The sequence below is a fragment of the Mirounga angustirostris genome, unplaced genomic scaffold (genome assembly GCF_029215605.1).
Source record: "Mirounga angustirostris isolate CCGP_5_RB_7025 unplaced genomic scaffold, mMirAng1.0.hap1 SCAF_4, whole genome shotgun sequence".
Lineage (NCBI taxonomy): Eukaryota > Metazoa > Chordata > Mammalia > Carnivora > Phocidae > Mirounga > Mirounga angustirostris.
Window position 1 is genome coordinate 140,631,493 of NW_026991712.1, and position 23,903 is coordinate 140,655,395.

General features: G+C 43.3%; 1 long non-coding RNA gene across 1 annotated transcript in view; it reads left to right on the forward strand.

The window, feature by feature from the left end:
- LOC123859547 (uncharacterized) overlaps window positions 1-13,861 on the forward strand; it is a 109,378-nt gene extending 95,517 nt beyond the window's left edge. The window contains exons 6-7 of the long non-coding RNA XR_010410920.1: window positions 11,461-12,234; window positions 12,552-13,861. This is a non-coding gene — a long non-coding RNA (uncharacterized LOC123859547). The remainder of the gene's footprint in view (window positions 1-11,460; window positions 12,235-12,551) is intronic.
- Window positions 13,862-23,903: the final 10,042 nt, after the last annotated feature.

Consider the following 23,903-nt stretch of genomic DNA (forward strand, 5'->3'; position numbering starts at 1 on the left):
CTATTTATTTTATTTATTTATTTATTTTTTACTTGCGGTTTTACTTTTATTTATTTATTTTTTTTTTTTAAAAGATTTTATTTATTTATTTGAGAGAGAGAGTGAGAGAGAGAAAGAGCACAAGAAGGGGGAGCAGGAGAGGGAGAAGCAGACTCCCTGCTGAGCAGGGAGCCCGATGCGGGACTCGATCCCAGGACTCCAGGATCATGACCTGAGCCGAAGGCAGTCGCTTAACCAACTGAGCCACCCAGGTGCCCGACTATTTATTTTATAACTGGAAGTTTGTACTTCTTAATCCCCTTCACCTATTTCGCCCATTCCCCCCAACCACCTCCTCTCTGGCAACCACTGGTTTGTTCTTTATATTTATGGATCTGTTTTGTTAATGTTGTTTGTTTTTGTTCTTTCATCTCATAACAGTTTTTGATTGTAAGCAACAGAAACTTATGGATTCACCTAGGCAAAAATGGAATTTATTGAAGGGATATAAGATATCTTAAGTTGAGTGCCCATAAAACCATCTCTCAGGCAGAGAGATTTCTGCAAGACATTCACTGGAGAGTGCTCTTGGCAACAAAACCCACCAGAGAGTGAGCAAAGCAGGATTGGGCAGAGGAAGAAGTTGAAGTTGATCCCACAGGGATGACCTTTCAGAGTTGTCCCAAGGGAGGCCATGCCAGGGAAGGCACATAACCTTGGGTGAGACAGCACCCATGAGCAAAGGGCAATTCTTGGATGAGACTTATCTGTGACCATCAGTAAGCAACACTCCTAGGAGCTGAGAGAATGAGTACCTCAGTCATTCTGGACAGTGCACCAAAGTGTCCATGACAGGAGGTAATGCACAGAATTGAAGTAAAGCTAAGCAGCCAAGCTTGAAAAGGGGAGTGGCTCGGCCCCACTGGGGAAGTAAGGTAGCAGGAATACATGAAGAATCTTTCTGGAGTCATAATGTCACTCTGCTTGGTCCTTTCACTTGATGGTCACATTCCAGGCATACAGCACCTGGATGGGTCTACTAGGTTGAATGCCTACCTGCTGACCAGGATAGGTGGAGTCTTTGATGAAAAGTTCTACCAAGACTGGATTCAGAGTAAATTGTAGTGGAATTAATAGAAGAAGAGGAAATAGATGCTAGGTGGGCAAACAACAGGTATCCATTATACTTCAAAATCAGGAGACTTGGGGAGAATTCCTGATAGAGTTAGGGTTAGATAGTTTGCAAAAAAGCACCATTATTTCCATCCTTATATGCTGACCCCTAGAAATGTGACTTTAAAGCTCCTCCCATCAAGACACAGAGACGATTCCCCACTCCTTGAATCCGTGCTGGCTTTGTCACTTGCTTTGACCAATAAATAGGATGCAGTGACGTACCAATTCTGATACCAGACCTGGGAGGTCTTGAATACTTCCGTTCTCTCATGGAATCCTGCTCAGCTGCCCTGTAAATAAGCTTGGACTAGTCTGCTGGAGGGACAGACCATGTGGAGCAGGGATGCACCATCTTACTGAGGCTACCATGGGCCAGCCAACTCCTAGAAGACTCGGTCTCTAACTGCACATGTATGAATGAGCCCAGGCAAAACCACACGAACCCAGCCCCCAAATCCTGATACACAGAACAATGAGCTAAATATGCGGTCACTGCCACTAAGTTTTGGGGGTGGTTGTTACTTGGCAAATGCTAACTGATACACACTACTAATATACCATGTGACATAAAATAAGGAAGATACCCTCTCTGGGGCTCCCTACTTGAGGAATGAAGGGATTGTACACATGAGAATCCTTCCTGATCATATAGTTCAGGAATCTGAGAAGGGCCAGAAGTGGGGTTAGACTACCAGAAAGCAGAGCATGAAGCTGCCACTTACCTCCTGTAGAGGGGCCCCTGAGCTGAGATCTCTTTAGCATCTTTGATGAGTTGTGAACTACCATCACGTGAGGATGGGAAAGTGACGGTGGTGCTGATGTGGCTCTTTTTAGGTGAAACATAGGCTAAAGACCACACCACAGTCCACAGAAGGCGAGGACACACAACTATCCCTCTCTTCCCCATGGTTGCGATAACCTTCTGCATCATTCCATTCACGGGGGATGGGGATTATGAATGCTTTCTTCCAGCCTGGGGTTTGTCATTCAAATCGGTACCTCTTTTCCTGTACATCTGCTTTTCCTTAACTGAAGGCAAGGGTGCAGAGTTGGGGAGGCAGTTAATCTCAGATTCCTTGCCACATCCAAATCCAAACCAGCCGTTATTTTTCAAATGAGGCCTGTGGCCCAGAATGAGCTGGTATGTGTGCGTGCATGTGGTTTTTTAGTTAGCTAATTAGTTGACTTTTTCAGTTTTCCAAGTCTTAGTAATAATTTTTTAGTTCTTGCAACATTTATTGGAAGCATGTTATGCACCATGCATTATATCAGCTGCTTTCATGCACATTACCTTATGATTATCCCCCATTTTCCAAATGAGGAGAAGGAGGCTTAGGAGGAAGTATGTAACTTTCCCAAGGCTATGGAGCAAGTAAGTGGCAGAGCTGGAACTAGCATCGAGGTTTGAAGTCTAATTTAAGTATTCTTTGTCCTATTGTGAGCCACCAACCAAGCCAGGGACTTCTGCCTGGGCTATGGGATCACTCCTATAGAAAAATGGGGGTTTTGAGTCCACCAAGTAGAAGCAATGGATACCTGAAGGGAAAGAGAGCTTATCACCAGTATCTCAGATAGTTACATTGTTATAGAATGGAACCATAACTTGTGTTTAATAATATACATAGTTGATTTCATGTGGAAAATAAAGCTTTGTATTTTATCAGGTCCCCAAAAGTTACATATGCTGTTATACTCATATAATTCAAGCTCAAAGGGACATATTTCCTGAAGCCTATTGCTGAATTCAAATGAATTCAGGGCTAATGTTTAGCTGGCAGGTACCAAAATAGGTCTATTTGTTGTCCAAGGGGGCAATAATTCCAGAGTTGGCAGAATGCTCTTGCCCCAAGCCTTCAGAATACTCACACACACCCCTCCCTGACTCAGCAATCCTGCACCCTCACCCGGGGGACACTTCATCCCATCTCCCCATGATCCAGCAACTCAAGGGTTAACAACTGGCCCAGTAGGGCCCTAGTAGCTGGCTCCCCACTGCTGGGGGGCACTCTCTGTTGGCCCTCAACCCTGAGTGCTATTATTTCCCTAGCATTACTCGTCTCCGCTTAATACAACTTGGCACTTTCGAAAGAGCTCTGATGGGGCTAGACTTGAGGATGGGCCGGGGGTGGCAAAAATGGGTGCACCTGGAGTTCTGTGTTCTGGAACTTTTTCCATCTTTTACCATGACTCTCAAAATCTACCTGTCTCATGTCTCATCCACTTAGGTCTCATGGTCTGCTTTCCATGGAGATAAGACCCATCCCCTGCAGAACACTAGTCTCCTGAATAAAAAGTTCTGTGGTCATGGAAGTTGGTGAATGCTGTAAGCCATACCCTCATTTGAGAGCTTCACATATTTACATAGCAAAGGCTCTGAAAAGACCTTTAATAAAGAAATCTACCTTGTTTAATCCGGCATTTCCTAACCATGGAACCCCTTCTGCCCCTCCCCCATTATTCCCATTGAATTTCTACTTTCTCACAGGAGAGACCAGGGATATATAAAAGCCTGGAGGAGGGTGAATGAGGGGGTAAGGGGAGGGAAGGGAAGATGAAACACCTGCTGACTTTGTACTTGATGAACCAGAAAGGGACAGGAGGTGAGGTAGGGAGGGGGCGGTGGGAGAGCAAAGTGTGCAGGGGAGCATGGCCCTGGCCCTTCTGCACCGCAGCCACCACCCCACTCTGAATCCTGGGCCAGCTCGAAGAAAGAAGAGGGCCAGCCAGCAGCTGGGATTCTCCCCAGCAAATCTGGAAGGCCTCCAGGCAGATTCCACTCTGTTGGTTGAGAGCTGGGTTCTTGTTCCAGCTCGGTAATTTTCCAGCTGTGTAACTTTGAGCATGTTATTTAAATTTCCTGGACCTCTTTTTTTTTTTTCAGTTCTAAAGATTAAATTAGAGAAATACATGTAAATGACCTCAAACTTGAACATGCATGGGAATCAACTGGAGGACTTGTTAAAACAGAGAGCTGGGCCCCACCCCCAGGGTTTGATTAAGTAGGTCTGGAGCGGGCTGATGAATTCACACTTGGAACTAGTTTCCAGGTCCAACTGCTGCTGCTGGTGGTGACCACACTTTGAGTGGCATGGCTAAAAGCTGAAGTGCTTTGTAATTTGTAAAGTCTATGTCTTAATTCATTTAAATTAATTCATCCATTCTGTGTTAAAATAATGATGTGTTCATGGGATAAGGTTTATCTCTTACCACCTCCGTGCTTTGGGGAAGAAATGCCTTTATTTCTCTGCCAGAGGAGCAATTCCCATGGTAGAAGTTTTAGGAAAGCATCTGGGCACCCGGCAGCCTCTGCGATGCTTCATGGGCAAGCATCTGCTCTGGCTGTGGAATGTCAGTCCCCCAGACGTTCCCCATGACGGGACAGAGGTCATCTGTCATCTCTGGAGAGCAGACACTGACTGTCACACCCTGTTGGTGACGGTATTCTGTGGAACTCTGGTCCCTCAAGATGTTCTATGAGAAAACTTTTCTGTGATGATACCCCCTCAGGCATGTTCTATTTCTTCTTCGCTTCACAATATTCATTAATGCATAAAGGCTCTGTGAAGTCCCTCAGGAAAGAAACCTAATCAACTTTCCTCTGGTGGTGTAGCAGTTAGAAACACAGAGCCTGGACCTGGGCAGTCCAATACAGTTGCCACTAGCCACATGTGGGTATTTTAATTTAAATAATTAAATGTACACAAAATAAAGAATTCCATTGCCCAGTCTCACTTGCCACACTTCAAGTATTCAATGGCCACATGTGGCTAGTGTCTACCATTTGGACAGCACAGATAGAACATGTTTCCTTCACTGTAGAAAGTTCTATTGGACCCAGATGCAGGACTTCAAAACCCAGCTCCACCGCTTACCACCTGCATGAACTTGGACAAGTTCCTTAAATTCTCAGGGCCTTAGTTTCTCATCTATAAAATGGGCCTAGTAAATGATACATACCTAAAAGGGTTGTTGAGAGAATTAAAATCTTATGTAGGTAAAGCACTTAGATTAGTGTTTGGCACAAAGCAAGCCCTCCATAAATGGTGCCCATTATCATAATTTATTTAACTTACTGTTCTTAAACCAATTTTGGAATCCTTTATCTTTGTAATACTATTCATTTCGTGGAACTCGTGTTCTATGGGAACGCAGTTTGGAAAACACTGTCCTAAATTTTAAAGCAGGTTTCAAGAACACAGGGAGATTCTTTACACTGTGGTTCTAAATACAGTCACAAAAAAATCCCAAGGAAGAAGAACATGGCTACCTAAGAGCTAGCTGAGACTCTTAAGACTGCAAGAAACAGAGCCCACTGAAAATTTCAAATAACACAGAGCCCACTTTCAAATAAAAAAGGAAATTTTTGGAAGGATTCATTGGTTTCTTGTGGAGTCCAAAAATAGTTGAACACCTCAGGCAGGGGAAGAATAGTAACTCTGGGATTGTAACAGCAGGAGTTGGATGCCTTTTGTTCTAGAGTTCTTCCAATGGCAGTTCTCAGTCCAACTCCATGATCCATCTTTCAGGTACATTTTCTATAGAGAGAATTTTACAGGCTAGCTTAGGTCAGTCTCCAACTGTAGTCCAATCAACTATGGCTGAGGCTTAGCCACATGACAGAAATATGATTCCTTGTATGTGATGGGGAGCAGGGATGTTTCCAGAGAAAGGGTGTCATCAAGCAACTCAGAGAAGTGACTTGCCCAAGACTCCCCCAGTTCTCTCTGACACTAAAAGCCTTCCTTCTTAATTGCTGGGCAATACTCCCTGGACTAGAAGATTCACATCTGGGTTTCATCTTGGCTTTCAAAGAGCATAATCCACAAACAACAGACCTCTTGTATTGCTTGACAAAGTGCTCACCCATCTTCGGTATATCAAGCAAGGCCATAGAGATCAGACAGAGCATAAGCAGTTTGGAGGGATAATAATAACCCTATGCACATGTTCCATGATTTATAGACCTTCAAAGCATGCCATGTACATTGCCTCACAGGAGCCTCACACCAGCTCTGAAGTAAAGTAAGATGGCAGTTGTGTCTCCCATCCCACAGATGGACAAATTGAGGCACAGAAAGGATGAGATTGTTGGTAGAGAAACTCAAGTTTTTTAACACCTCAGCTCTCACACACTTCCACTTCTCGAGGAATGCTTTTCCCATGAGTATCTCAGTGATCCTGTGTTGTAGGCACGATGGAGATTATTATCTCACTTTTTCTGATGTGATAGCATTTTGGAGCAGGAAGAGACCAAATGGCGCAATTTTCTTATTTCACAGATGAGAAAATCAAAGGTCAGAGAGAAGGGGCTTGCCCTGAATCACAGTTAACATACACCTGTTCATTCACTGGGAGAGAAAGTTTGCTTGAAGATGTGTGTCTATAGCTATAACGGGTAAGAGGGTAAGTTCACCTGACAAGTATTTACCTAGCTGTGTGCTAGGCGTAGCAGATACAGTCGCTCCCTACCTCTCATCTTCCGCTATACCCTCCTTAGGCGCTCTGTTAGCCTCCGCTATGGCTCACACAGCCCAGTGCAATCACACAGTGGGCCATTTGCTCAGCTCCTTCTTTCTCTCTGGAAGGCTTTTCCCAGATATTTGCTCGGTGGTGCCCTCTCTCACCTTCTACAACTCTGTTCAGATTAGACCTTCTCAGTGAGACCTACCCTGACCACCTTGTTTATTATTGCAACCTGGACCCCCTCTCCTTATCTTTCCTGAGCCCCTCACCTCACCTTACTGTGCAGCTGAGCCCCTCATGCTAAATATGTCCTGTGCTTTGTTATGCTGAAAGAGTCTGTCCTTTCTTAATCTTTACTTGAATTGCTACCTTCCGTTATCCTACCTTCGATAAGAACCAGGCATGGAGAAAGGGGTGAACATGCACTGGGCCCCAAGAAAGGAGGTAGGGATAGAAAAGAAAAGAGCACATCCTGCCCCATTTTCTGCTCCTTTAGGCTGTAGGAAGCCAGGAATATTGGGAAGAGTTCCATGTGGCCAGAGCATGGAGTTCAGAGGACCAAAGGGGAAGGGATGGGCTTGGAGGGGGAGATCATCAAGGGCCTTACAAACCATGAAGGGAAACTCACACTCACCTTGGGTGAGACTGGGTGTCACAGGACAGTGCTAACTGCACAAGGGCACGGTTAGATCTATATTTTAGAAGGAACACCTTTTGGCTGTGCTATGGAGAATAGATTTAGAGCTACAGGGAAATCTGTAGACTCTGGACTCAGGGAGGCCCATTAGGAGGAGGCTTGGTAAGAAATGATGTTGGGTGTCAGCAGAGTCGGAGAGAAATGGACACATTTAAGAGCTATGCAAGAGATGATATAGGCAGAACTTGGGGCGGATTGGATATTGCAGGTGGAGGAGAGGAAGATTTGGGGGGGTGTTGTTATTTTTTTAATAAATAGAAACTACATCACTTCATTTTTTTTATAGCAAATAATAAATGGAAGGAAGTAATTCAAGAAGGCCCCAGAAAACTTTTCTATCCACAGAAGAACAGAAAGGATAAGCACCTTCACCACCAGAACCTTTGGCTAATTTTTTCTTTTGATTTCTGTTCTCCTCTATGGCCATATCACCCTGAACGTGCTCAATCTCATCTGATTTCTATTCTCTACCCCCATATCAGCATGCTGTTTCCAGAATGGAACTCTGCCTTCAAATTTTATACCAGCTGGGAGGCTCGTCCATCATGTGAGTCAGGAGAGGATGATGAGCTCAATTCTAGGGACATTCGATGGAAACATCCAGAAAACAACTGGATATATAAGGCTTGATGTCCCAACGGATTGACTTCTCCATTCTTTGTCACGGATGGGGTGGGGAAGAGTCAGAGAGGTTCCAGTGGTTCTCACATGAGGAAATATTGCCTCCCTCTGCCACCAGGAGACACTTCACGATGTCTGGAAGCATTTTGTGTGGGGAGGGTCCAGTGGTGCTAGTAGTCAGGAATGTCACTAAATACAGTGTACAGAACAATTTTCCACAGTAAAGAATTATCTGGCCCCAAATGTCCGTGGTGCTGGGGTTGAGAAATCCTGGATTAGAAGTAGCTAGAGCACCAGGAGGTAACCGTAGAGTTGTTGCAAAGAGCACTGGCTGGAGTCTGAGAGTCAAGATTTGAACTCAGGACCCTACTATCCACCACATACTCGCCACATAACCATTGGAGTATTACTTACAGTTCTGAAGCCTCAGTTTCCTCATTTGTGTGATGGGGTTGCTCATATCACACAGGTAGAGTGGCACTGTGCCTGGCTCATAGAGAGCACTTACTTCATATTAACTAAATTGGTTGGGGGCAGACCCAGAATCCATTTATTCAGTAAAGAATTGTTGCGGGTCTGCTCTGTGCTGGACACTGTGCCCAGCACAGGGATACAATGGTGAATAAGGGGTAGTTCTGGTCTTCATGGTTTCCACACCCAAACATCACACACACACACACACACACACACACACACACCCATCCCCATATCTATCAGAAAACATAATAGTTCTTGCTCAGCTCCTCCTCCTGGACCCCGTTGGCAAACGGCATCATCCCAAAGCAGCTCCTCATCCCTCTCTGCCACAGCGGAGTGTTTCTCTTCAGGAAAGAGAGAACAATGTTGGTATTTTGACCACAGACAGCCTAGAGAAGGAAGGAAAACTTTCTTTCCCTGAGGACTTCAAGGCCCTTTCCTTCCTGTGCCCCGACCTTTGTCCCATCCTCAGAGTCTCCATGAGCTTGACAAACTGGCACTTATCTTCTCTTCTGCTGGTTTGGGGGAGCTTGCTGAATTTTGAGCCTTTAGCTGTGAAACGGCAAGGGGAAAGGAGCCTCAGAATTCTTCATCTTGTGAGGATAAGTGAGGGCCTCCTTGAGACAGGGCTTGCCTTCCTACATGTGATAGCCCCTTAGCCATGGGGCTCAGAAACCTTCGAAGAGATCTCAGCACTCACTGTAGCCTTTAGTGGGAGCACTGAGCACTGGGGGACACTGGGAAAATTACTCAACCTCATTCTCTGTGGCCTGATCTAAAAAAATGGTAATACCTGCCTTATAGGGTTGTCACGAGATTAAATGGCAAAGGGCACAGTTTCTAGAACATAGAATGTGCTCATTTATTAATTCAACAAATATTTATTGAGTTTCTTCTCTGTATCAGGCACTGTTCTAGGCAACCTCCAACAGGGGCAGCGATGATCCGGTCATGACTGTTCCTTTCCTTTTTCATTTCAGCAGCTCTTGCAGCACAAACTTTCTTTAAAAGGAGTATTAGAGACACTGACTTCCATGCTGCAGTGAGCCCTACAGAGCCCCACCGTGGGGGCCATAATTAATAGAGATGCCAACTGCCAACTAACCAGAAAAACTCCAGCATCGTAAATCTGTCCCCAGGCTTCTCACGAGAACTGATGGATGAGGAATTTAGCTTAAATATTTAACAATCAATAATTCAAATACCTATCCAACCATTTGCAAGTTGGCATGTTTATAAATATAAGGGCTACACTTTCTTGCATTTTACATGAAACTTACTTAGAGTTGAATGGAGGGGGTAGAAACCACCCCCGACTTTATGGGAAAGAATCTGGGGGAGGAGATGGAAATATCCTCCAGTCTTGGCTCAACTCGAATCTACAAAGCGTCCAGCTACAATCCCCTACCATTGTTCACGCCCTCGTGTCGCTGGTGAGCAAATCAACCACAAATAATGTGTTGGAAGGCCCAGTTGTGCAGCTCGAGTAAGATGCCAGAGACTGATTTCCTTTCCATCAGCAGCTCTTGGGATGAAACCTAACGCACAGCTGACAGCACAATGAATTATTCACTTTGAACTTCCATGATCTCTCTGTCACTAGAATGGGTCATCTCTCAGGCTGTAATTCAACCTCCTTCCTCCTTCCCCACTTCCCCACAGATGGCCAGGAATGAAGCCTGACTCTGGGAAGACATTTTAGCCCGGTGGGTGGGGGCTGTGAGCTGCGTGTGTCTGGAGGCTGGATAGGAGTATTGCTGTTTGAATTTAACTCTTTTGAATGAATAAAGTCTAAGTCAGCATTGACAGCTGTGATTTATCGGCACTTCACAATTATTGAATTTAGGTGCTCCATCCACTAGCTGATTTATTAAACTGCTCTCCCCTCCAAGGGAGAATCAAAGCTCCTCTTTTGGCCCTAATGGATAGACACTTTGGACGCACTTAGGGAAGCCATTGTTGATGAGACTTACTTCCTCAAAGAGTACCCCGTCTCATGGTGTCTCTGCATGGAAACAGCCTCCATTATTCCCATCTTATTTCTTCATAGTCAATAAGTCACCCTTTCCAAAGAAGGGTGGGGCGATTGGCAAAGGCTTCTGACATTGTCTGGGTTGAAGTGTCAGCCTGAGCCATGAGCTGCCTGCCACATTTGCCTCTTTTTACTCACACGTCCCAGTTGTATCTCCTCCCAGCTGTTGTAGCCCGAGGTCCCCCAGGTCCAAATAAGGTTTTAAGCACCAGCTGCTTATTATACTCCCTGTTCACAGGTTCTACTTTCCCTTGGCTGCCCCTAGAAATCATCCCAGCCAGGACCTTGACCCTCAGCCCCTTCTCAAAACAATGCAGATTCTGAAACCCACCAGGGCGGGTAGAGAGGAGGGAGGGGGCAGGAAATGAATCCAGACCTAGTATGCTCACTACCCTCCTGATTGGGAAGGACTGTGGTAATTGAGGATTCCTAGTCGTGGATGGCCTATTAATGAAATGAATCCCGAGCAGCAGCCTATCCGGTGTGGAATTTTGGCTCTACTCTGGGGAAAACAAAACTAGCTGGTAGGGGGGAAAAAAGGGACAGAGCAACGAAAGCCAAATTCTCCTTGCAGAGGCACCAGTTACAGATCTGTCTTGGATTTAGGTTTCAGGGGCTTCAGGGGCTATAGAGGAATGGGTGAGGTGTAGGTCAGCGATGTTTGAAAGAAGACAAAGGAAAAGCAAAGCTGGTCGAAGCCAATGATGAAGGCCTTTGGCTTGTCATGTCAGAAGGTATGGTATGTAGAATTTCTGCAAACTTGTATAAAAGAACAACAATAGTAACTAACATGTGAACAGCTCGTGACAATTTCAGAGCCTATTCCCTGTTGTTTTTCTCGAGTGGGGGCAGTACTGATCAGAAGGAGAATCTGGAGAAAGACTCCGTTATGGGAGGAGGGAAAGACATAAAATTTACTGATTAGAAGCAAAGTACGCTATTAATACATTTAGGAGAAAGTGGGACTAGTCACTAAGACCTTATGGAGAACATCTGTGGTTTCTCTCACTGACAGGAAGAAGTCAGTATGGATCATAAATCTTATGGCTGCACATCCAAGTTTTCAGTCCGTTTTTCTACCCATCGGTGTTGCTGCCTAGAAGGAGCCTCAGGCAGAAATTCCTTCTCACCTGTGTGCCTGGGCTTGGGTTGAGAGCAATGGTAATGGCTGCCTTTTTATTCTTGCTTGGGAAACCTGAGCCTGCTTGGAGCAGAGTGATTGAAGTAAGACAAGGAGACAAACTTTTCCTGTGAGACTCATGATCATTCCAGGAAATAAATATTAGTGGTTCTGTCTCTAAAACAAGCAAACAGAGGCAAAGAGGGGTTGAGTCCCCTTCTCAAAGTCACACATTCATGTCATTTCTTGCAGAGCAGAGGTTTTAGTCTACATGCTTCAATCTCCCCCTACCTCCTTCTCTTTTCTTGTGTTCTACAAAGAAGAGAATCAGGAGCTGGGGGGAAAGAAGGCCAAGTAGGTGGGACCCAGGGCTCCTGGCTCTACATTAATCAGAACATTCTCCTCTCTTTCACACATGACGGTTCACATAAAATCTCCGACAAAAGACCTTGTGCCACTGAGAGACATTGAAGACCATTATAATAGACAAGCTATTTTTCCTTTCATTGGCAACTTGGTATGAAGGTGACGTGAAAAATCTGAACGTTATCAGAAGACCTGGTTCTTATATATTAGCCATTTTCCACATAAATAATGCCTGCGTCACTAATTCAACACTAACGTAAACTGGAACATCTGGCTCAAAGAGACTACCGAATTTTGTGCATGGTAAGGTTTCAGAAATATTGATTAAGCTGAATTGAAAGTCTCAAATACATTGGCAAATGTGGTTCATGAGTGAAGGCCCACTTGCCTCTCTCGGGGTCAGCAAAGGCCAGCCAGACGCTCACCTGGAATTCAATAGGAGGCACAAAAGGGCCAGATTTAGATTGTTATTTCTCGAAGGACAAAAACCTTTCAGCATTTCGGCAATTATTATTGAGAAACCACCCAGGGAGAAGGTAGTTTAAACACAATTAGGATTCTATTTTAAGGAGAAATCAGAAACTGCCCATTTAACGCTAATGTTTGATCTTCTGTGAAAGGGAGAAGCTATTACAAATTTGCTAATACCATCAAAACTTGTAAAGTGATAAAATGAGACTACATGAAGAAAAGGCAGTCATCCCAAGCATGAGGCATGCTAATAGCTGTGAATATATATGAGAGCAGAGAATTACGCTGAAAATCAGTGAAGAGATCCGGCTGTTTTACGGGCGTGCGTCATGGTGACCAGAGGACTCTCCTGGTTCTTGCCCTGTTGGAGTGATCTCCAAAGTGGAGACACACACGATGATTAGAACTTCTTTTTGCATTTGTTTTTATTTCTTCTATTAAAAAGAAGACTCTTTTTGTGTGATTTTTATAATGTCCTTAATATATTAGTAGAGAAGTACACAAATGTAATTTAAAATAAGTATATACCTATCTTCACTACCCAAACTCTTGCTTTCTGAACACAAGAGTCAAATCAATTCAGCTAAATTTTAGGGTGAATTTTTTGCTATCCAAACTCGGACTACTTGCTCTTGGGAACTCGGGGGCCAAATAGGTTTGGATAAGTTTGTATTCCTCGCCATTCAAATACTTTATCCTAACTAAGGAACCAATATTTGGATAATGAAGGACAGTTGTGTGTAATCATGCAGGCGCCAGGTTTTGTTTTTTAACTGAGATTCACTATGAAAAGAATTCAGGAGATCCCATTGCTGATGACCATGTTGCTACGTCTGACTTTAAGTCACAGGCCGACAGGGCTCGCAAAACCGAGGTCATCTCTGATAATCCCAGACCAAATAAAACGCTCCTTTCATGCCCCTGTGTAGAGTGAAGCTGTATCTTTCTCAAGGATTAGGTTCTGATATCAGTGTGTAAGGTGAAAGTTTCACGTAGTCAAAATTGTCCTTGAGAATCCCTTAGGAAAATACCGTTTCAGAGGTTGGTGTACTGTCTATCAGTAAGTCCGATGTGGTCAGGTTTTGCTTTAGTTTGGAGGCAGGGGGGAAATCACTATTTCTTAATTGAACCCCAGTGAAATACTGAGTTGTACTTTGTGGCCATGTGGTACCAGAAATTCCTATCTCTAAACATTAGAATCAAACTCAGTGCAGCTACAAATTCTGTGAGAGGCTGTGGAGAAGACAGGTCTTTGAGAATGAGCCAACTCTAGGCCCCCTCTCACACTCCCCCTGGGCTAGACGTGTTGAGTACAATGAGTGCAATCCCCCCCACTGCTGCAATGGAAGTCAACCGAATGTGGTGATGGTTGCCTAACTCTGAATATACTAAAAACCATTGAATTGTACACTTTAAATGGGTGAATTGCACATATGTAAATTATATCTCAATAAAGCTGTTTTTTTTTGTTTTGTTTTGTTGTTTTTTTAAAAGGCATACTCATTTCTAGAGAATAAGTTTCCCCGAGATGAGCTTGGTACCACTCTCAGACCCAGGCTCCTCCCTTGGGCCCCATGAATTAGAGGTCTCTTTCTTTGGCCTTCCTATAGCTGCAGCCTCCCCACAGACTGAGTGCCCATAGGGCTAAAGGGACCTGCTCGCCAGTCCCTCACTACCCCTTATAACTCATGCTATTGGTTCTAGGCACCCTGGAATTCCTGCTCAAAAGGCCCCAATATGTTTTCATGGCTTGTATAGACTATTCACCTGTCCATCTCCCAATGGCACTGATAGACTTTGTCACAGGTATGTATACTCCTAATTTTGAGAGGGTAGACGAGAGCTTCTCTTTGCATTTGGGTGGGAGTATAGACAGAGCTTGGATATTCGGGTTGGGATGTTCAAGCATGTGTATAAGACTCCTCACAGTGTAGGACTGAGTTGAGGGTAGGAAAAGAAAGGGGCTAACCATGAACCAGGGGCCCCTAGGTGGACTCTTGTTCCAGAACCCTCGAATATTGGAACAAACCAGCCATGAGGGAAAAAGGTCTAAAATCAGATTAAGATCAACCTACCCTGGTACTTTTCCAATATAATAAACACATTTCTTCTTTTTCAGAAATTCAAAAACAGCAATGGCTAACATGTATTAAATCTGCTAGGCTCTCTATTATGCATTTAACATGCATTATCTCACTTATTTCTTACAAGGAATTGGGTGCTATTATCACCCCAACTTCTCCAGTGAGAACACTGAGGCTTGCAGAGGTTAAGAAAACAGTTGAGTCAGAATTTGGTAACAGGATAATCTGACAAAATTCCGGTGAGCCATACTGCCTCCCTAGCAATGCCTGGCTCATAGATAAGATTGTGTTAGCAAGAAACAGGCTTCTTTTTAGCTTCTCACAATTCTGAGAGTGATACAAAAGAAAAAAGGAAAAAATGTGTATCTTCCAACAGAAGAGTCGACTAAGTTTCTTTCATTCGAACAAGACTGGATAGCGCACAATGTGCGTTAAGTATTGTAATATGAATCACATTTGTAAGGGACATTTCCATCTTCTCTGCAGCCTGAAGCCATGGGTTGTCAGTTATTCCTTCTAAGATTAATCTTTCTGCATCAGAGATATGGAGATTAAGGGTTCAGGGCATGATGACTTATGCACACATGAATATGATTTTCTATATGTTACTAAAAATTTGGTTCACAAAGCATTCCTTCCATCTGAAGTCTCAGTCCCATGGTTACTTGAAACTTATTGATGTGCCTAGGGTTGGTTTTCTCAAGGTTGTAAGCAGGACCTCCAAGTGTATCTTCCTGAACTGATTCAATTGTAGTATGGATTCAATTAGAAACAATTTGTAATATATGAATATTTGTGAGCATGTCTCATTATTAGGTGGCACCCTCATTCTACAGATGGGGAAACCAAGTCTCTCTCTTTTTTTTTTAAAGATTTTATTTATTTATTTAAGAGAGAGAGAATGAGAGACAGAGAGCAGGAGAGGGAGGAGGGTCAGAGGGAGAAGCAGACTCCCTGCTGAGCAGGGAGCCCGATGTGGGACTCGATCCCAGGACTCCAGGATCATGACCTGAGCCGAAGGCAGTCGCTTAACCGACTGAGCCACCCAGGCGCCCTTTAAAGATTTTATTTATTTATTTGAGACAGAGAGAATGAGAGACAGAGAGCATGAGAGGGAGGAGGGTCAGAGGGAGAAGCAGACTCCCTGCCGAGCAGGGAGCCCGATGCGGGACTCGATCCAGGGACTCCAGGATCATGACCTGAGCTGAAGGCAGTTGCTTAACCAACTGAGCCACCCAGGCGCCCGGGGAAACCAAGTCTCAAAGAAGTTGTATAAATTGTCCAAAGTGGTAAGTAGGTCAAAAATCAAATCATTCCCCTGAGGCCACTTTGCTTGTTGGAATGTGACATTTTTACAGGTATAAGGCATTGCCATGTTCACAATCTCATATGACTTTTATTTATTTGTAAAGACCTTATTTATTTATTTAGAGAGAGAGAGCAGGGAGGGGGCAGAGGGAGAGGGAGAGAGAGAATCTCAAGCTGACTCCATGCTGAGCGTGGAGCCTGACATGGGGCTCGACGGCACGACCCTGAGATCGTGACCTGAGCCAAGACCAAGAGTCAGATGCTCAACTGACTGAGCCCCCCAGGTGCCCCTCATATGACTTTTAAATTAACCTAGAGAGTTGTGTAGGAATAGGAATCATTTGGCGGATGCTCCCCAAGACCTCATTTTTCCATCTCTTTCTTCCAGAAAATGCATCCAAATCTTCATTTGGAGGGAAGTTCCTTCCTAGGCTTAGCTCCCCAATCTAGAGGCGATGGTATCTACCTCATCTCATAGGGGACTTGGATTGGCTTAGGTTGTTCGGCTCAGCCCACTCTAGGCCACAAGGATTTGTCAGGATGGGCATGGGACCCAATTTGGCTGCTGAGATGAGAAGAAACAGCTGTTGGAACTTCCAGGAAAGAAGTTTCCTCTTTCATCCATGATAACTACTGTGGAGACCAACCTTCTTCCTCTGGAACGTAGAGCATGGGCAGGAGGGGCCTGAAAATACCACTGTCATTTCTTGCTACCATAGGACGAAGCAGCCAGGGGAGGGGGCTGGGAGGAGGGAAATGGACCCCTAGAGGAGGGCGGGGAGAGAAAATGGCAGAGATGTAGAGATGAAGCCACGAAATTGTGACATCTAGATCATATCACACCTGGATATGTCATTTTTGCTTAATTTTGATTGAGTTGATGTGGTAGAGATTATCTTTCTCAACTTTGCTTATGAGAAACTGAGGCTCAGATAGGCTGAAGGACTTCTCAGGCTCCCACTGCTAGAGAGCTAGAGGACAGTACATGTCCCTTCACTTCAAGTCTGGGGCTTCTTCAGTGTTTTCAAGGATGCTTTCCCCACACTTGGGTCAGAGAAATACTTTTTCCTCTTTACCCAGGAAAAATAAGCAAACACCCACTCCATAGAAGATTTATGGAGGAAAGGCCAGAAGAATTGAAAAGAACAATAAAGCCATTGTAACAGAAAAAGTTGTACCAAAGCCAATAGAACCAAGAGAATTGGAAATAGCCAATCTTGGGCATTCAGAACAAGCTCTATTAAAAATGTTGACTGATTTATTAGAAACCAGGGAGACCATTTAAAATTTTTATAATTAGTAAGAACCTCAAAATAGTCCTCTTAAGATGCCAAAATTTGTGGAGCAAATAAGAAATGTAATAAAAAATAAATTAAAGCATAAAATATTAACTTTAGAATTGACCTTAGACATCATTTCATCCTACCTCCCACCAGTGGAGAAGTTCCTTTTACTACACCCCTAACAGATGGTCATCCTGCCTCTGTTTGAATACCTCCATTGATGGAGATCTCACTATCTCATAAGGCAGACAATTTTGTTTTTAAATTATACTGTAATCTGGTCTAACTAATGAAAAAATTAAAAATATGGATAAGCCCAAAGAGTAATGTTGCAGAATATTTTATATTATTATTTTAACTTACTATTTATTATGTTTTAACTTTCTTTTTCTTTTTTTTTTAAAGATTTTATTTATTTATTTATTTGACAGAGAGAGACACAGTGAGAGAGGGAACACAAGCAGGGGGAGTGGGAGAAGGGAGAAACAGGCTTCCCGCGGAGCAGGGAGTCTGATGCAGGGCTCGATCCCAGGACCCTGGATCATGACCTGAGCTGAAGGCAGAAGTTTAATGACTGAGCCATCCAGGCGCCCCTCTTTTTCTTTTTTTGTGCCTCTCAGTATTTCCTGTTATTTTATAAACCTTCCCCTGATTTGGCAAACAGCTTGAATGTTCTATGATTTCTGCCTTGGAAGAGGGAAGGCCAAACAGAATGCAGAAAAGAAGGGACACCCAGGGCATAAGTAATAGATTCAGGAATATAGACGTAAAGCCAGACCATCCAGCCATTAGAACAAAACAACAACAACAACAACAAGAGACTCTTGGGATGGAGAAGGTCAGAAAGTCACAGGAGAAACATAGAGAGCTTGGATATAGTAGGGTGTTGAGAAATGTACCCTGCATCACACCCCACCTGTGGTCAAGTCTTGGGTGAGAGGGGACAGAAGATATTCCAGACAGGTTTGAGGAAGTCAAGAGTCCTCTTCCCTTTTCTGAGGAGAATCTGTGAAAGGGGGAAATACACCAGTGTAGAAACAGCCACCTGTATCATGTAGGAAAACAGATCTGCCATGTCCCCACAGATTTTCCCATAGCACAGCACAATGGTGGGTAGAGGGATGTTTCCCAAACACACAGAGAGTGGATGTGGCATAGAGCTCTTGTTGGTAGGAGGATGCGGATTCCATGGTGACTGCATGGGCTCATGACATAAGGCCACATACAGGTGGCAACATCTCAGTGAGCCGATGGAGATGAATAATGACCAAGGGTCAGGCTTCCCCTACCCGCCTCCCAACATTATGCCGAGTAACACCCCCTTAAGGGAAACACCATCCCACAATACTGATCCTTTGTCATTTTTTTGGCTTCTCAAAACCAAACCCCTTTCCAGAATTTTGGTAGAAGCCTTAAGGGGAAGTGTTCCCTCTCTCTACTACCCTCTCCCCCACTAGAGGGAGGGTATATGATCTATGGTCACTAATTAAATGCTTCTACCCAGATATTTGACTCCTGAGTGAGTGAAGCAAAGGCAGAGGGTTGATGAGACCAACCACAGGATGGCTGCTGTAACTGGTTGTGACCACATCCTGGCCAATCTTTCTTGCTGCCTAGTCTCTCTTGGTTCCTGACAATTTTCCAGACCTGTGAGCTACCCAATGCCTTTCAGTGAATTCCTCTTTTGTGAAAGGTAGTTAGAATCTGTTTCTGTTCCCCACAGTTTCGTGATACAGGAATTTGTACCAAGGAGTGTGCCACAGTCTCCTCAAGTCAGAAGGGTTTCAGGGGAGAAATCTGGGATTGATTATAATGCCTCAGTGGGGAGTTGATGATCATGATCATTTTTTTTTAGGATTCAGAGATAGGAACCTGGAAGCCCATGGTTTACAGCAGTGGGGCATCTTAACTATCACCTGTGGTCATTTGTTTGAAGGGTTCATGAAAAGCAAGGTTTCAAGACCCCCCTAACCACTGTCCTGAGACAGTGTAAGAGACAGAAGGAGTTCAAGGACTGTGGGATGGAGTGGCTGCTCCTACTGGCTCTGGTTAGCTTATTAAAAGAGAATGATAAATTTAAGCCCTGGAATCCTCAATTCAAAGCATATATTAACACCCAGGAACTTACTATGGGGCTGTGCTCAATGGATTTCCAACCTCCAAAGCCACACAACTGAGAAAATGGTAAACAAATTTAAGTTGGATTCTGAGGTTTGTAGAATTACATCAGTTAAGTTCTCAGCCTTGTCATACTTCTTAGGAGAAAGTTAAGGCATGGCTAAGACAAGACTTGAGACGAGGCTATGTGGGATGACCCAGAGAACTCAACTGACCCTCCCATGCCAGCCAAAGCAGACTAACTCCCTTGACTGTTCACTCTTTTTACTTTTCACCCAAAGGTACTATAACTTCCTTACCCTAAAGAGTTACACTGAAAGAGTCTATTTTTATGATCTGCATTGCAGCAACCCTCCCTTGTCTTCGGGATCAGACCTAGAAGACTCATGGGAGGAGGTGGGTAGTAAAAAGTCAAACCTGGGAGCAGAAGGCATAGATAACAAGTAATTTGCAAAACTTTGCTAATTTACACCTTCAAAGATCTGGGGAGTATGTGTGGGAATGAATTCTGTAGGCTCTTGACTAAAGACAAGAAGAATATCATTTTAGACCAAATTAAAGTCATTGATATGGATGCACTTAGCAGAGACCCCAAATTCTGTTGCAAGTTCGAGCAGCTGGGAGTAGACACCAATGTTTGTTCAGTTGGTTGACAGAAATCTGGATTCAGTGGTGGCCAACATTAAACAGAGTTGAGATGTCATAAATTCCTTGATATCAAGTAAAGGAAAGAATCCAAAGACTCTGAGAGATAGGAATGCTGGAGTGAATTTATCATGTGCAACTTGCCCTCTCACTCCCCAACTCTGTCTCCCAGGAGAGCACAGAGGACATCCTCCTTGCCAAAGTCTTGAGAAATACCTGGAGGAGGGAAACACCAATGTCCTCATCATGGCCACTGCTATCTGGAGGCTGGAGATTGTGATGGGAACTGCAGTTGACGTGGGGTTTCTGGATTCAGTAGGGATGGGAGGAACCTGGGGCAGCCAAGGACACATGGTACCTTTTCAGTACCATGGCAGAGATAGGAGCCGAAGGGGGAAATCCTTCCTGTCCTCTCCCTGGAGACACATGGCTTTAATTCAGCCAGTGAGATTTTTCCAACCCAGAGCTCTGAATCTTTTATCAGGTGTTTCTTTTACAAATATTTTCTCCCAATTTATGGCTCACCTTCTCATTCTTTTGACATTGTCTTTTGCAGAGCAGAAGTTTTTAATTTTAATGAAGCCCAGCTTATCAATTATTTCTTTCATGGATCATGCCTTTGGTGTTGTATTTAAAAAGTCATCATCAGGGGCGCCTGGGTGGCTCAGTCGGTTAAGTGTCTGCCTTCAGCTCAGGTCATGATCCCAGGGTCCTGGGATCGAGCCCCGCATCAGGCTCCCTGCTCCGCGGGAAGCCTGCTTCTCCCTCTCCCACTCCCCCTACTTGTGTTCCCTCTCTCGCTGTGTCTCTCTCTGTCAAATAAATAAATAAAATCTTTAAAAAAAAAAAAGTCATCATCAATGCCAAGGTCATCTAGATTTTCTCCTATCTTATCTTCCAGGAGTTTTATAGTTTTGCATTTTACATTTAAGTTTATGATTCACTCTGAGTTAATTTTTATGAAGGTCTGTGTAGAGATTCATCTTTTTTTGTGTGTCGATGTCCAGTTGTTCCAGCACTATTTGTTGAGAAGACTATCTTTGCTCCATTGTTTTGCCTTTGTCCCTTTGTCAAACGTCAGTTGCCTATATTTATATGAGTCTATTTCTGGGCTCTCCGTTCTGTTTCATTGATCTCTTTGTCTACTCTTGCGCCAATACCACACTGCCTTGGTCACTGTGGCTTCGTAGTTACATCTTGAATTTGGGTAGTGTCAGTCTTCCAACTTTGTTCTTCTTCAAGACTCAGAATCTTGAGCAAGAAAAACAAAAATCCAGATGATGCCATTGTATTGGAGGACCTAAGGATATAGACCCAACAACTCAACCCTACCTAATCTGACTTTTGATATTTTACAAAGCTCAATATGAGCCAACTCCTACTTATTCTCCAGTTTCACTGCTCCATTCTCCCACTGGGCTCCAACCACAATGGCCTTGTTCCAGTTCCTTAAACTTGTCTGATTTCCCTTTCCCCACAGCTTTCACACACGCTGTTTCCTTTGCTTAAAATATTCTTCTTTGAGCCCTGCCCTGGCTAACTTCACTCATCCTTCAGATTTCAAGTAAAATAGCCCTTTCTTATTAGGTCTTTCCTATTACACTGTTACATATTTTCCTCTATTGCTCTCATCCGATTGTTAATTTTCTTCTAATTTGTATGCATTTTCTGTAATGTCTGTTCACGATCCTTTAGGTTTTATACATTTCGGCTTTGTTCTTTGCTGTGTCACTGCTGCTGACTTCCAATGGCGGGTCTAACAGGGATGGTGTTCAAAAATTATTTGCTAATGGATGCTTTAGGTATGCTGTCTTGATTGCGTTTCCTCACTTGTAAAATGGGAATGCCTCATGTCAATAAATAAACCCTATAGTCTTTTTTAATGTCACCATAGTATTCTACAATAGGAACGATGACGATCATAAGAGTAATGGCTATCTTTATCTGAACGTTGCTGTCTATCAGGCCCTATTGTAAGGGCTGAACATATATTAATCATTTAAGCTTCCCAAAACTTATGAGGTAGACATTTGTTATTATTCCTATTTTACACATGTATACACTGAGGCATGGAAAAATTAAGTAACCCTTCTTAGCATCTTAGAACCAGGATTCTATGCAGTCATGATTTGAACCTGGGCATCCTGACTCTAGATCCTGTGCTCTTAATCTCAATGTTACATTGCATATAAAATCCTATTTCATATGGTGCCTGGCTGGCTCAGTCAGTCGAACATGTGACTCTTGATCTTGGGGTCATGAGTTTGAGCCCCATGTTGGGCATACAACCTACTTAAAAAAAATAAAATAATATAAAAAAATTCTGCTTCATTTAACCAAGCCCCTTATTGATGTACATTTAAGTTGTTTCTAACTTTAAGTCATTGCAAATGCCAAAATGAATTCCTATTATCTTCATACAATTATCTAATTATATTTGAAAATATTTGCTAAATTGTTTACCAGATTGAACATTTTTTTCCATCAGCAGCATGAGCGGGCTCTTGCTCACATCCTTTGTGCTTTTCAGTATTTACAAGTTTAACAGAAGAAATAGGGCTACCTGATTTAGCAAATAAAAATATAGGATGCTCAGTTAAATTTGCATTTCAGATAAATAATTTTTTTTATCTGAATAATTTTTTATTGTATGTCCCATGAAATATTGGGGACACATGCTGCTTAGTGTAAGTATGTCCCATGTAACATTTGGGACATACTTATAAAAAATTTTTTGTTGTTTAACTGAAACTCAAAATTAAATTCAAATTCCAGTTTAACTGGGTGTCCTGTGTCTAGCTGATAACTGTAAGGAGAAAAGAAGTATTCAAATTTGTCTGCCTACCTTTAGTAACTAATCAATACAAAAAGTTTTTTTTATAATAGCCAAATTATGGAAGCAGCCCAAGTATATGGATAAGAAGATGTGGTATACACAATGGAATATTACTCAGCCGTAGAAAAGAATGAAATCTTGCCATTTGCAACAACATGAGTGGAGCTAGAGAGTATAATGCTAAGTGAAATAAGTCAGTCAGAGAAAGATAAATACCATATGATTTCATTCATATGTGGAATTTAAGAAACAAAACAAATAAGCAAAGGAAGAAAAAGAGAGCGAGACAAACCAAGAAAGAGACTCTTAACTATAGAGAACAAACTCATGGTGACCAGGGGGGAGGGAGGTGGGAGGATGGGTTAAATAGGTGATGGGGATTAAGGAGGGCACTTGTTTTGATGAGCACCGGGTGATGTATGGGAGTGTTGAATTACTATATTGTGTACCTGAAACTAATAGAACGCTGTATGTTAAATATACTGGAAATTAAAATACAACACAATACAAGTATTTACGAAGTAGTAGCTGAGTGCTGGATGTTTTGACTATAAAAAATACATAGTCCCTGACTTCAACTAGCGCACTGTCTAGTGAGGAAAAGACACATAGTTAAATCTAATACAAGGTCATAAGCACAGGGATAGTGATACACACGGGGGTGTTCATTAGGGACATCTAAGACCAGATGGGGAAGCAGAAAAGGATTGTTAAAAGACTCTTGAAGGTCTAACCTCCCTAAGGGATGGTGGAGTATTTCCGGCAGAGAGGATTGTATAATCTAAAGCAAAAGCTAGCGAGCAGTACGACTGTTTAGACGACACAGCAGCTGATGTCGCTGTAGCCAAAAGCGTGAGGCAGGGCATGACAAGGAATGAGCTTGAGGATTTGGCGGTAGGAGGTAAATCGTGAATGCGGTTCATTGTAAATGCCATGTTACTGAATGGAACAAGATTTTAAGCAGGACAGTGGCCCGGACATCCTCTCTGTCATCCCGATTAGCCGCTGCTTGTTTCTAAGGCTCATTTCTCGTGCAAGCTTCTCTGTGAACATTTTCCAAGGACCTTTCCTCTCTGAACATTTCCCTCATGGCTCAGGTGCCTCTCCTCGAGGCTGTTCTGGGAACAGAAACGAATTACATCGTGTCCCAAATGCCTATTCACTATCTTCCCCATGGGACTTCTTGAGGGCAGGAATCTTTTTTTTTGGCCCCTTTGTGCCCTCATC